Raw genomic sequence first — 12,289 nt, 5'->3', positions numbered from 1 at the left:
ACAGAGCCAAAGTCTGTGGGGTATGCAGTAATTTTCTGGGACAAAGGGTGAAGTGGTCCTTGCAAAACAGGGCCAGCTGGCGCCATGCCCTCTTAGCTGCAGTGAACAAGGGGAAATGGCGTCTCTCCTGCCCTCTGTGGGCACTGGGTCCAGCAGACCTTTACAACCAGCACCAATGTGCCTTCCCGAGGGGCGTGGTCCAGGTATCCAGAGGAGGGGACAGGACTTGACCAAACAGAAAACATTTTTCTAGCATCCTTGAAATGGATGGAGCATGGCTTCTTGATCAATCTCCAGAAGTTCTCGGCTGACTTAACCTGGGTCTGACTGAACTGAAGGCAGTGGCTCTTTCTTTACAGCCGCAATCTCCATCAATAAAACCGTTTTGTAATGGTATTTCTATTTTTACTTTTTTGAGGAATATTCATACAGTATTCCAAAGTGGTTGCACCACCACTATTTACATTCCCACCAGCAATGCACAGTTTCCTTGTTCCTTACCAGCACTCCAAAACCTTTTAAATTTGTGTCTTAGACAGTCATTTAAAAACTACATATATGCACTTATAAATGGAAATTTGGAAAGCATAAAAAAGATGAAATTTTCCCCCCAAATTTTATTTACTAAAGGAACAAAGCCTTTCGGGTCTAGTGAAATGTTACTAGTTTCAGTGGAAGTAAAGTGATTGTTTTCATTCTTCCTCTAACTAAAGTCCATACATGATTCACATTTCTTTAGTTTTTACCCAATGTCCTTTCTTTGTCCCAGGATATCACATTTTTAGATGTGTCTTGTTAGGGAAATCAAAATGGAGGAAGTCTTGTTCAGGCTTAAGCAGGAGAGCAGGCCTGCAACTTCGCTTCTGACTCTGCTCAGATCCTGTACCCGCTCACTTGCAAGCACAGCAATCAAGCAGCACTTCAGATAAGAAAGGGAGCGGGTCCTGGGATTCTTGAGCTCCTGGAGCTCTCGCCGATCCCCCAAGGTCTAAGAATACTTGTGACTCTCAAAAATTGTGAAACAATTTTGTAAAGTTGCATTTTTTGTACACCATCTGATGATAATATCCGTTTTCAGCCTGGGATTATAAGCAGGAGCCCCCCAAACTGCAATTTGAAGTCTCGATGAAGGGTGGATGCACTGCCCAGGGGCTTTCCCAAATGGGACTCCATATTGCTGTTAACAAGGGACTTCCCAGTGCTGCTTAATTCTGGATTTTGGTCAGCCCCATTTGGTGATGTGTATGCTGTTACTTTTCTCTATTGTTTCTTTTCTTTTAATGACTATATTGAAATTAGGTCAAACAATCTTCCATAAAAAGTTGTATGTGCAACAATTGGTTTGATTTGTTAACAAATCCTTCGAACCTAAAACAAAAGCAAAACTTTCAGGAAAACATGTCTCTTTAAGCTCCTCTTGACTGTAGAGATTTTCTCACACTTTCCTCTTTTTTGATGGCTTTGAGGAGTCAGGTCAGGCATACTGTCGGATGCTCTTCTACCAGGATTGGTTACACTTCGGTTTATCATGATTAGACCCTAGGGTTGTGTGTTACTGGGGAGGAAGACCACAGCCAAATGCTGTGCTCATCACAGCATGTCAAGCGTGTGAACTGTCCCCGTGATTGCCACTGTCTATCTTGGCCTTAATAACGCGCCTGTAGGTATACTTGTTAGTTTCTCCCCTGTGGAGTCTCTCTCCTCTCCCCTCCCTGGAAGGACATAGTTGTGTGCTTAAGAAGTGGGGAGTTACACTGGGCCACACTTTCTTATTTTCAGATCGTGTCCTAACACTTTGCAACAGAGCAATTAGAAAGTCTAGTTCTAAAGTCTGCTTGTTTCGTTATTGTATCTCATGGCTATCAAAGCTGAAAGAGTTCTTGAGTGTGGTGATGGTTTCAGGGTTGTGTAAGCCTGACATGTATCAGACTTTTATCAGAGTGTACATTTCTAATATGTTCAGTTTATTGTATGTCAATTATACCTCAATAAAGCTTTTTTTTTTTCAAGCTGAAAGAGAGACCTTGTGAAAACAGGCTGGGATGGGAGAAATCATCTTTGGCCATGCCTGTTAACAGCACAATACTTAATTTCCAATCTTATCTACCGATTCCACTCCTGAGTTTAAGTATACAAATGGCTCTTTCAGGTGAGACACCACTTTGATAGCAGAATTATCTACTAATGGAAAACTTTCCAGATGCTGGTTTTCAAATTTCTCCACAGCATAGTTTTCTTTCAGTTCAGTTCAGTCGCTCAGTCGTGTCCGACTCTTTGCGACCCCATGAATCACAGCATGCCAGACCTCCCTGTCCATCACCAACTCCCGGAGTTCACTCAAACTCATGTCCATCGAGTCGGTGATGCCATCCAGCCATCTCATTCTCTGTCGTCCCCTTCTCCTCCTGCTCCCAATCCCTCCCAGCATCAGAGTCTTTTCCAGTGAGTCAACTCTTCGCATGAGGTGGCCAAAGTATTGGAGTTTCAGCTTCAGCATCAGTCCTTCCAATGAACACCCAGGATTGATCTCCTTTAGAATGGACTGGTTGGATCTCCTTGCAGTCCAAGGGACTCTCCAGAGTCTTCTCCATCACCACAATTCAAAAGCATCAATTCTTCGGCGATCAGCTTTCTTCACAGTCCAACTCTCACATCCATACATGATCACAGGAAAAACCATAGCCTTGACTAGATGGACCTTGGTTGGCAAAGTAATGTCTCTGCTTTTTAATATGCTATCTAGGTTGGTCATAACTTTTCTTCCAAGGAGGAAGCGTCTTTTAGTTTCATGGCTGCAATCACCATCTGCAGTGATTTGGAACCCCCCAAAGTAAAGTCTGACACTGTTTCCACTGTTTCCCCATCTATTTCCCATGAAGTGATGGGTTCAGATGCCATGATCTTAGTTTTCTGAATGTTGAGCTTCAAGTCAACTTTTTCACTCTCCTCTTTCACTTTCATCAAGAGGCTTTTTAGTTCCTCTTCACTTTCTGCCATAAGGGTGGTGTCATCTGCATATCTGAGGTTATTGATATTTCTCCCGGCAATCTTGATTCCAGCTTGTTTTCTTTCGAGAAAGCAAATTGGAACAGGCGTTTTTTAGCTTCAAAAGCAAACAAAAAGGCTTCCCTGGTGGCTCAGTGGTAAAGAATCTGCCTTCCAATGCGGGAGATGCCAGTTTGATCCGAGGTCTGGGAAGATCTCACATGCAGCGGAGCAACAAAGCCCATGGGCCTCAACTAAGCCTGCGCTCTAGAGCCAGGGAGCCATACCAACTGAAGCCTGGGTGCCCCGAGCTGGTGCTCAGCAACAAGAGACGCCACCGCAGTGAGAAGCCCCCCCACCTCGACTAGAGAGCAGCCTCCACCAGCCGCAATGAGAGAACAGCAGGCACAGCAAGGAAGACCCAACACAGCCAAAATAGATTAATTAAATAAAATGAAAAACAGAAAACAGTTTAACATCATTAAGCACAACTCTAAATACTTTGTCTGTGAGGCACAAAATGTTTTCTTGGGTACTTCCAGCCTTATTTAGAAATATGGTGAAGATTTGTATTTAAATGTTCTTGATTCTAATCAGAATAACTCTGTTGGTTGGAGACATTTGGTAGCATTGCACTTAATGATTTCTAGCACCAAACTTTATCTGGGGATACTTCATTTCCCTAAAGAAAATCACCCCAGAATAATCATTGGAAGGACTGATATGAAGCTGAAATTCCAATACTTTGGCCACCTGATTCGAAGAACTGACTCATTGGAAAAGACCCTGATACTGGGAAAGATTGAAGGCACGAGGAGAAGGGGACGACAGAAGATGAGATGGTTGGATGGCATCACCGACTCGATGGACATGAGTTTGAGTGAGCTCCAGGAGTTGGTGATGGACAGGGAAGCCTGGCGTGCTGCAGTCCATGAGATCTCGAGGAGTCAGACACAACTGAGTGACTGAACTGATTGCCTTCATTTCCCCAGTCAAAGCATTACATTTCCCAGATTTTACATACTACATTCTTTCCCATAAAATACAAATAAAATTGAAGAGGTAGCTATCATGTTACAAGTGGGAATTCTGAAGCCGAATCTCACCATGCTTTTTCTAATTTGACCACCTACTGACTGGTGACCTTGGAGGGGGGAGTTGCATAATTGCTCTGTGCCTTAGTTTCTCCATCTGAAGAAATGGGGTGGAACAGCACTAGCATGTTGGGTCAGGAGTGAGTGACAGGGAAAGATGCTGAAGCTACACCAATGCCCAGTACAGATGAGCTTAGTGCATGTAAGTGTTATTTGTTGAAAACATCTTTTCCCAGAACACAGGGATTGATTAAAAAAAAAAAGTAGTTGTGTGCTTCCTGATTAAAAAAATGGCAAATACTATATGGCTCATTGCTTAAAGAATCTCCCAGCAACGTAGGAGTGTTAGGTGTTCAGCCGTGTCCGACTCTTTGCAACCCCATGGACTATAGCCCTGCAGGCTCCTCTGTCCATGGGATTCTCCAGGCAAGAACACTCGAGTGGGTTGCTGTGCCTTCCTCCAGGAAACCTTCCCAACCCGGGAATCGAACCCAGGTCTCCTGCCATCTGAGCAATGCAGGAGTCACGGGTTCAATCCCTAGGTCAGGAAGATCCCCTGGAGAAGGAAATGATAACAACTCCAGTATTCTGGACTGAGAAATTCCATGGACAGAGGAGCCTGGCGGCCTATAGTCCATGGGGTCACAAAAGAATTGGACACGACTTAGGTGACTAAACAACAACAAAACAACATACCATAAGTTGGGTTGTACTTCTTCCAAACAGAGTCTAACATGGCTTTTTGCTTGTTTCTTCAAATCCACCTTCCTCCAATAGCACTTGCTGACAGGACCATGGATTATACTGCCACCATGTCACTTCTGTGTTTTATTTCAGCCTTTTTATTACTGCGGCAGGACAAAATGATTCTATAATAGTTTATGGCTTTCTGTCTTTGCCATTTAATTAAGAACCTCAAGGTGTGTATTTATCATTCCTTAATGAAATTTTGTAAATTACGTAATTGAATATTGCATGACTTTAAGCATTGAAAAAATTGCAGTGACTTGTCTTCATGTTCTGGATATTAAATTTTTAAATGACATTAATCATGTTGGCCTTGAAATATTCGTCAGACTCGACACACACTTAAAATGAGGAAAGTCATTGTTAAATATATGTTGTAAGTGGACATATATTAATGTGCAATGTAAATCCATAGTCTTGATAATTTAGAGATTTCTGGCAATTCCCTCATGGTCCAGTGGTTAGGACTCCTCGCTTTCACTGCTGACAGCCTGGGTTCAATTCCTAGTCGGAGAACAAGGATCCTGAAAGCCACCTGACCAAAAAATAAAACATTCTTACTAACTTCTTATCCGATGATAATATTTGTAACCTAATAACATGGCCAGTGAAGGGTTTGTACTAGGAGTAGAAATGTCAGTCTTGTCATTTTCTTGTTCTTTGCAGTGAAGATAATATGCTGTAAGAATCTTGTAAAGCCACATGCACATTTATTTGCATTCTTTGCTTAAAACATAAAGTTCCTTTAACCTGGTGAATGAGCACTGGACTCAGAATGCAAGCAAATGCATTGGGTACTTTGATTAAAAAAAAAAACACAGCCAAACCAATGTAGGCCCCATGCAGCACCACAGGTCAGGGGGCAGCCACAAAGATCAGGTGAAGGAAAGGATGAACCTTGATGTGTTGACCATGTGGACAAGGCAGAAATTCACAGTGGTGCTCACCAGAGTAGCAGGGAATAAAACACATGTCTAGGGAGGCTCTGAGATTGCTAGCTCAGGGTGCCTGCATCCACCCCATCCAGAGACACCACAGGGTGTTTTCTGAGCAGCTCTTCTATGTTGGCAGAATTTCTATATTACATATCCTGTCTGCCCAAGGCAGGAACAGAACTCAACTTATCAGCTGGCTCGGGGAGGGCACAGGTGTCACTTTCCAGAGAGGCACTTACAAGAGGCTTACTCAAGAGGGAACAAGGAGAGCCCGGAGACTACTCCCTGGTTACACTCACCGCAGAACACGCAGCTTCCGGGGAGCAGGGCCCATGAGGGGCATCCATGGTTAGTGTCACTGGGGAGAGCCGTCTCCCTAGGTCGGGGGCAGTGGGGCTCCCCAGGCAGCCCTGTGGTGTGTCTGGCCATGTTCCCGGCTGTGTCTCCTTCCTTCTTGCCTCTCTTACCTGCCCAGAGACTCTATGAGCTTCCTAAGAATCTAGTGACTGTATCAGAGAAGGCAATGGCAAGCCACTCCAGTACTCTTGCCTAGAAAATCCCACGGATGGAGGAGCCTGGTAGGCTGCAGTCCGTGGGGTCGCTAAGGGTCGGACACGACTGACTTGACTTTCACTTTTCACTTTCACACATTGGAGAAGGAAGTGGCAACCCACTCCAGTGTTCTTGCCTGGAGAATCCCAGGGACGGGGGACCCTGGTGGGCTTCTGTCTATGGGGTCACACAGAGTCAGACATGACTGAAGTGACTTAGCAGCAGCAGCAGCAAGAATCTTTTTAATAATTCTCCCTCTCTCTTCTTTTTTGCTCAAATTAGCTAGAGCATTCTGTTGTTCGTGAGTTGGCAAGTTGACAAAAACTGCATTAAGGGCAAACTCACTGAACTCTAGTGAGAAAATGATACCTGTTGCCTTCCTTTAATAAAGCAGATAGTGCAGGACTTCCCTGGTGGCCCAGTAGTAAAGAATCTGCCTGCTAATGCCGGGACAGGGGTTCAATTCCTGGTCTGGGAAGATCCCACATGCTGCAGAGTGACTAAGCCTGTGCTGCACAACTACTAAAGCCCAAGCGTCTAGAGCCCATGCTCTGCAACAAGAGAAGCCACTGCAATGAGAAGCCCCTGCACCACAATTAGAGAGTAGCCCCCACTCTCTGCCACTAGAGAAAGCCTGCCCACAGCAATGAAGACCCAGTACAGCCAATGGTAAATAAATCTTTTTAAAAACTAAAATAAAGGAGATATCACAAAAAACAAAAGCAAAAAGTAGCATGAGAAGGACTCTCCGTGTAGGAAAAGGGGGAATACAGACATAAGATGATATAGTCAGTACTACACTGCTCCTAAATTTGAATCAGAAATATCAGTGTGAATTTGTTAGGTGTTTTATCACTTTAAAAAATTTCCTAGCTTTGGCCTCCAAAAGCCCAGAAACAGTGACTACTTCAGTAGTGATAAACATCCCTGGTGGCCTGGTGATTGTCTTGAAATGCTGTTTTTCCCTAAAAGATCAAGTTCAGTTGAGTCTCTCAATCGTGCCCGACTCTGTGACCCCATTAACTGTAGCACACCAGGCTTTCCTGTCCATCACCAACTCCCGGAGCTTTCTCAAACTCATGTTCATCAAGTCAGTGATGCCATCCAACCATCTCATCCCCTGTCGTCCCCTTCTCCTCCTGCCTTCAATCTTGCCCAGCATTAGTGTCTTTCCCAGTGAGTCAGTTCTCTGCATCAGGTGGCCAAAGTATTGGAGTTTCAGCTTCAGCATCAGTCCTTGCGATGAATATTCGGGACTGATTTCCTTTAGGATTGACTGGTTGGATCTCCTTGCAGTCCACGGGGCTCTCAAGAGTCTTCTCCAACACCACAGTTCAAAAGCATCAATTCTTCGGCTTTCAGCTTTTTTTATGGTCCAACTCTTACATCCATACATGACTACTGGAAAAACCAGAGCTTTGACTAGATGGACCTTTGTCGGCAAAGTAATGTCTCTGCCTTTTAATATGCTGTCTAGGTCAGTCATAGCTTTTCTTCCAAGGAGCCAGCGTCTTTTAATTTCATGGCTGCAGTCTCACTGTTTCCATTGTTTCCCTATCTATTTGCCATGAACTGATGGGACCATATGCCATGATCTTAGTTTTCTGAAATATTTTTAAGCCAACTTTTTCACTCTCCTCTTTCACTTTCATCAAGAATCTCTTTAGTTCTTCTTCCCTTTCTGCCATAAGGGTGGTGTCATCTGCACACCTGAGGTTATTGATATTTCTCCCAGCAATCTTGATTCCAGATTGTGCTTCTTCCAGCCTGGCATTTCTCATGAGGTACTCTGCATATAAGTTAAATAAGCAGCAAGGTGATAATATGCAGCCTTGACGTACTCCTTTCCTGATTTGGAACCAGTCTGTTGTTCCATATCCGGTTCTAACTGTTGCTTCTTGACCTGCATACAGATTTCTCAGGAGGCAGGTAAGGTGATCTGGTATTCCCATTTCTTGAACAATTTTCCACAGTTTGTTGTGATCCACACAGTCAAAGGTTTTGGCATAGTCAATAAACCAGAAGTAGATGTTTTTCTGGAACTCTCTTGCTTTTTTGATGATCCAACGGATGTTGGCAATTTGATTTCTGGTTCCTCTGCCTTTTCTAAATGCAGCTTAAACATCTGGAAGTTCATGGTTCAGGTACTGTTGAAGCCTGGCTTGGAGAATTTTGAGCATTACTTTGCTACAATGTGAGATGAGTGTAGTTATATGGTAGTTTGAACCTTCTTTGGCATTGCCTTTTTTGGGATTGGAATGAAAACTGACTTTTTTCAGTCCTGTGGCCACTGCTTAGTTTTCCAAATTTGCTGGCATAGTAAGTGTAGCACTTTAACAGCATCATCTTTTAGGATTTGAAATAGCTCAACTGGAATTCCATCACCTCTGCTAGCTTTGTTCATAGTGAGAAAGGAGAAAGGAGCAGTGACCCCACAAGAGACTGAACCAGACTTGCCTGTGAGTGTCCAGGAGTCTCCAGCAGAGGCATGGGTTGGTGGTGGCCTGCTGCAGGGTTGGGGGCACCAACCTGTGCAGCAGTGCATGAAGGGGACCTTTTGAAGGAGGTTGCCAGTGTGTTCATTACCTCCACCATGATTGGGCTCAAACAACAGGGAGGGGACATAGCCCTGCCCATCAATAGAAAATTGGATTAAGGATTTACTGAGCATGGCATCAGTACAAGACTGTTTCCCCCACAGTCAACCTCTCTCATCAGGAAGCTTCCATAAGCTTCTTACCCTTATTTGTCAGAGGGTGGAAAGAATGAAAACCACAGTCACAGAAAACTAATCAAACTGATCACATGGGCCAGAGCCTTGTCTAACTCAGTGAAAGGACATCTACCCAGGATGTCTTGGGGAAATGGCTGATTGCACGTGGAGGCAGAGAATGTACAAGGTGCATCTGAAATATCTGGCCAGAAAGCAAAGAATAATCACAGATGAGGAGGAATAGCTCAAAAATGAGCCAGAACTCACTTGAAGACATTCCTGCTGGTCACAGAGGGGAGAGTTTGAACATCAATAGCATGAAAATGGCAATGAACCAAAACATATCAAATACTTTCAGATCCAAAAAGCCGTAATAATACAAAAACAAAGCAAACACCAGTTGGTTCCTTTGAAAGATGCTGCTGCTGCTGGTGCTGCTAAGTCGCTTCAGTCGTGTCCGACTCTGTGCGACCCCATAGACGGCGGCCCACCAGGCTCCTCCATCCCTGGGGTTCTCCAGGCAAGAACACTGGAGTGGGTTGCCATTTTGGAAGATGCTAGGGAGCTGACTATTTTGAAAACTGCTATAGAGGGAGAGTCAGGCCTTTAGGACAGGAGGAGAAGAGGGTGACAGAGGATGAGATGATTGGGTGGCATCACCAACTCAATGGTCATGAGTCTGAGCAAACTCTGGGAGATAGTGAAGGACAGGGAAGACTGGTGTGCAGTCCATGGGGTCACAAAGAATTGAACATGACTTAGTGACTGACCAACAACAACAGGCCTTTACTCTCCCCTTCCTGTAGAAACATTACCACCGGGTAACCACATAGATGATAAATTTCTCTATTTAGAAGTATTCCAGCATGTAAATGAACAAGGGATGATAAGGTAAAACACTACTGGTTACACTTCCTATATTTAGAACCTAAGCATGGAACTAGCAAAGAGAATGAGATGATAAGACACGGACCTCACTTGAAAGACACATCACCACCTATTAAGCATCTTCCCTCCAAAAAACGATCAAACTGGGACGTCCCTGGAGGTCCAGCGGCTGAGACTCTGCACTTCCACTGCAGAGGGTTCAGGTTCCATCCCTGGTTGGGGAACTAAGATCCCACGTGCCATGCAGTGCAGCCAGAAAATTCATTAAAAAACAAAAACAATCAAACCTTTACCTGATTAAGCCTCTGCTCCGTCTCTTCAGTCGTGTCCGACTCTTTGTGACCCCACAGACTGTAGCCCGCCAGGCTCCTCTGTCCATGGGATTCTCCAGCAAGAATATTGCAGTGGGTTGCCATTTCTTCCTCCAGGGGATCTTCCAGACCCAGGGATTGAACCCGTGTCTCTTGCATCTCCAGCACTGGCAGAAGGATTCTTTACCACTGAGCCCCCTGGGAAGCCCAAGCCTTTAGATACTACAATTTGTAGAAAATACAAACGGAGAGGAAATTCACTAAATAGACAACAATTGGAGAAGACAATCCACAAAAATCCTGAGTGTGGAAAGTCTGCAAGACAAATGGTTTGATTTCTTTAGTAAATAAATCGTAAATTAAGAAAAAAGGGAATCTCTAGATTAAAAGAGACCTAAAAACACATTTGAAACAAAACAGACAAACCAAAAGCGGGTTGAAGCTAAACCCTGATGCGCAGAGATTCAGGCCTGCATGATAAAAACCATACTACAAAAACACACAAGTAATCCCCAAGAGGTGGGCACACAGCTGTCAGGGGGGCAGTGGGGTTGTTTGGGGACCAGCATATGGACGGCTCAGGGTGGGCTGTGTTGACAAGATGCTGTTGTCTGAGGGTAATCCAGAACACTGTGTTTTTATTTTATGCTATTTTCTATATTTGTGTTGTATTTAACAATAAAAAGTTTTAAGTGATAACAGAAAACCAGAAAATGTTTTCACTTATTCATTTATTTTTAAAATAATTTAACACTCCATAGCATATATCTCTATCAAATTATCTTGTTCTGAAAGTGTTTACTCCCTGTGACCCCCACAACTACAGTGTAAGCTCCCGTGACAGTAGGAATAGTTTCTGAAAAGGAACATTTTCTATCCTATAGGCCCTTGCATCCTCTGTGATAGAGCAGTACCTAACATGCTGTAAATATACAATAAGCGTGTTGAAGGAATGCTGAATTAAAGTAAGTAAATCAATCATCAAACAAACATTTATTGAGTATGAGCTGGAGAACAAGCAGATACCAGTCCTGGCCCTCAGGAGCTTTGTGTGGCTTTTAAAAATTCATTATTATTTTTTTAATTTTTTTTTTGTTTATTCTTGGCAGTGCTGGGTCTTCGTTGCTGCTCCAGCTTTTCTCCAGTTGTGGAGCGGGGGCTGCTCTCTAGGTGAGTGGGCTTCTTGTTGCGGTGGCTTCTCTTGTGGAGCGCCGTCTCTAGGGCGCACGGGCTTCAGTAGTGAGGGCTCGTGGGGTGAGTTGCCCTGTGGCATGTGGGATATTCCCAGACCAGGGGTCGAACCTACGTCCCCTGCATTGGCAGGTGGATTCTTTACTGCTGCACCACCAGGGAAGTCAGGTGCTTTGTGTTTTGAGAGGTGGCTGATGCAGCGCCTTGTATCTGTCATCACGACAGGCTGGAGTGGAACCAAGTAGAAGAAGGCAGTGCTTCAGGGGGCCATGTGTAGTCCAGGAAGGAGAATACAGTGGCTTAGAATAGAGAGACACAGTAGAAAAATTGAGTAGACAGATTCCAAATATATTTTGGGATAAAACTGACAGATTTGTTTCTTGTGGCTGAGTGGGACAAAGAAAAAGAAGTCAGTGATGCCTTGTGTGTGTGTGCCCACAGCATGGATTTTTTTGTGGCATCAATTTTTATTTTATTTTGAAGACCTCCACAGCATGCGGGGGTCTTCATTTCCCAGTCAGGGATCAAACCTGTGCCTTCGGAGTCTTAACCGCTGTATCCCCAGGGAAGTCCCCAGAGATGTCTTTACAATTTTTAATGGATGAAGCCAATATTACAAAGATGGGCAGATCTGAAGTAACATAAAAGAGAGACACTCATGGCACTGAAAGCTGCCCTCCCCACTCCGCCCACAAAAGGAGTGTCTCATTCCTCCTCCCAGGCTCCTTCAGTGTCCCCTCTTGTCTCGCGAGCTGTGACTGCCGTGCATGTAGAAGGCACCCAGTGCTGTCATTTGAATGCAATGTGCATGCCACGCATTTACTGCAATTACTGAGAGAAGGCAAGACCCTTCCCCTACACTGTGTCGCATCA

The sequence above is a fragment of the Moschus berezovskii genome, chromosome 25, assembly GCF_049115385.1.
Source record: "Moschus berezovskii isolate FMDL1 chromosome 25, NW_MosBer_1.0, whole genome shotgun sequence".
Lineage (NCBI taxonomy): Eukaryota > Metazoa > Chordata > Mammalia > Artiodactyla > Moschidae > Moschus > Moschus berezovskii.
This window is presented reverse-complemented; position numbering follows the sequence as displayed.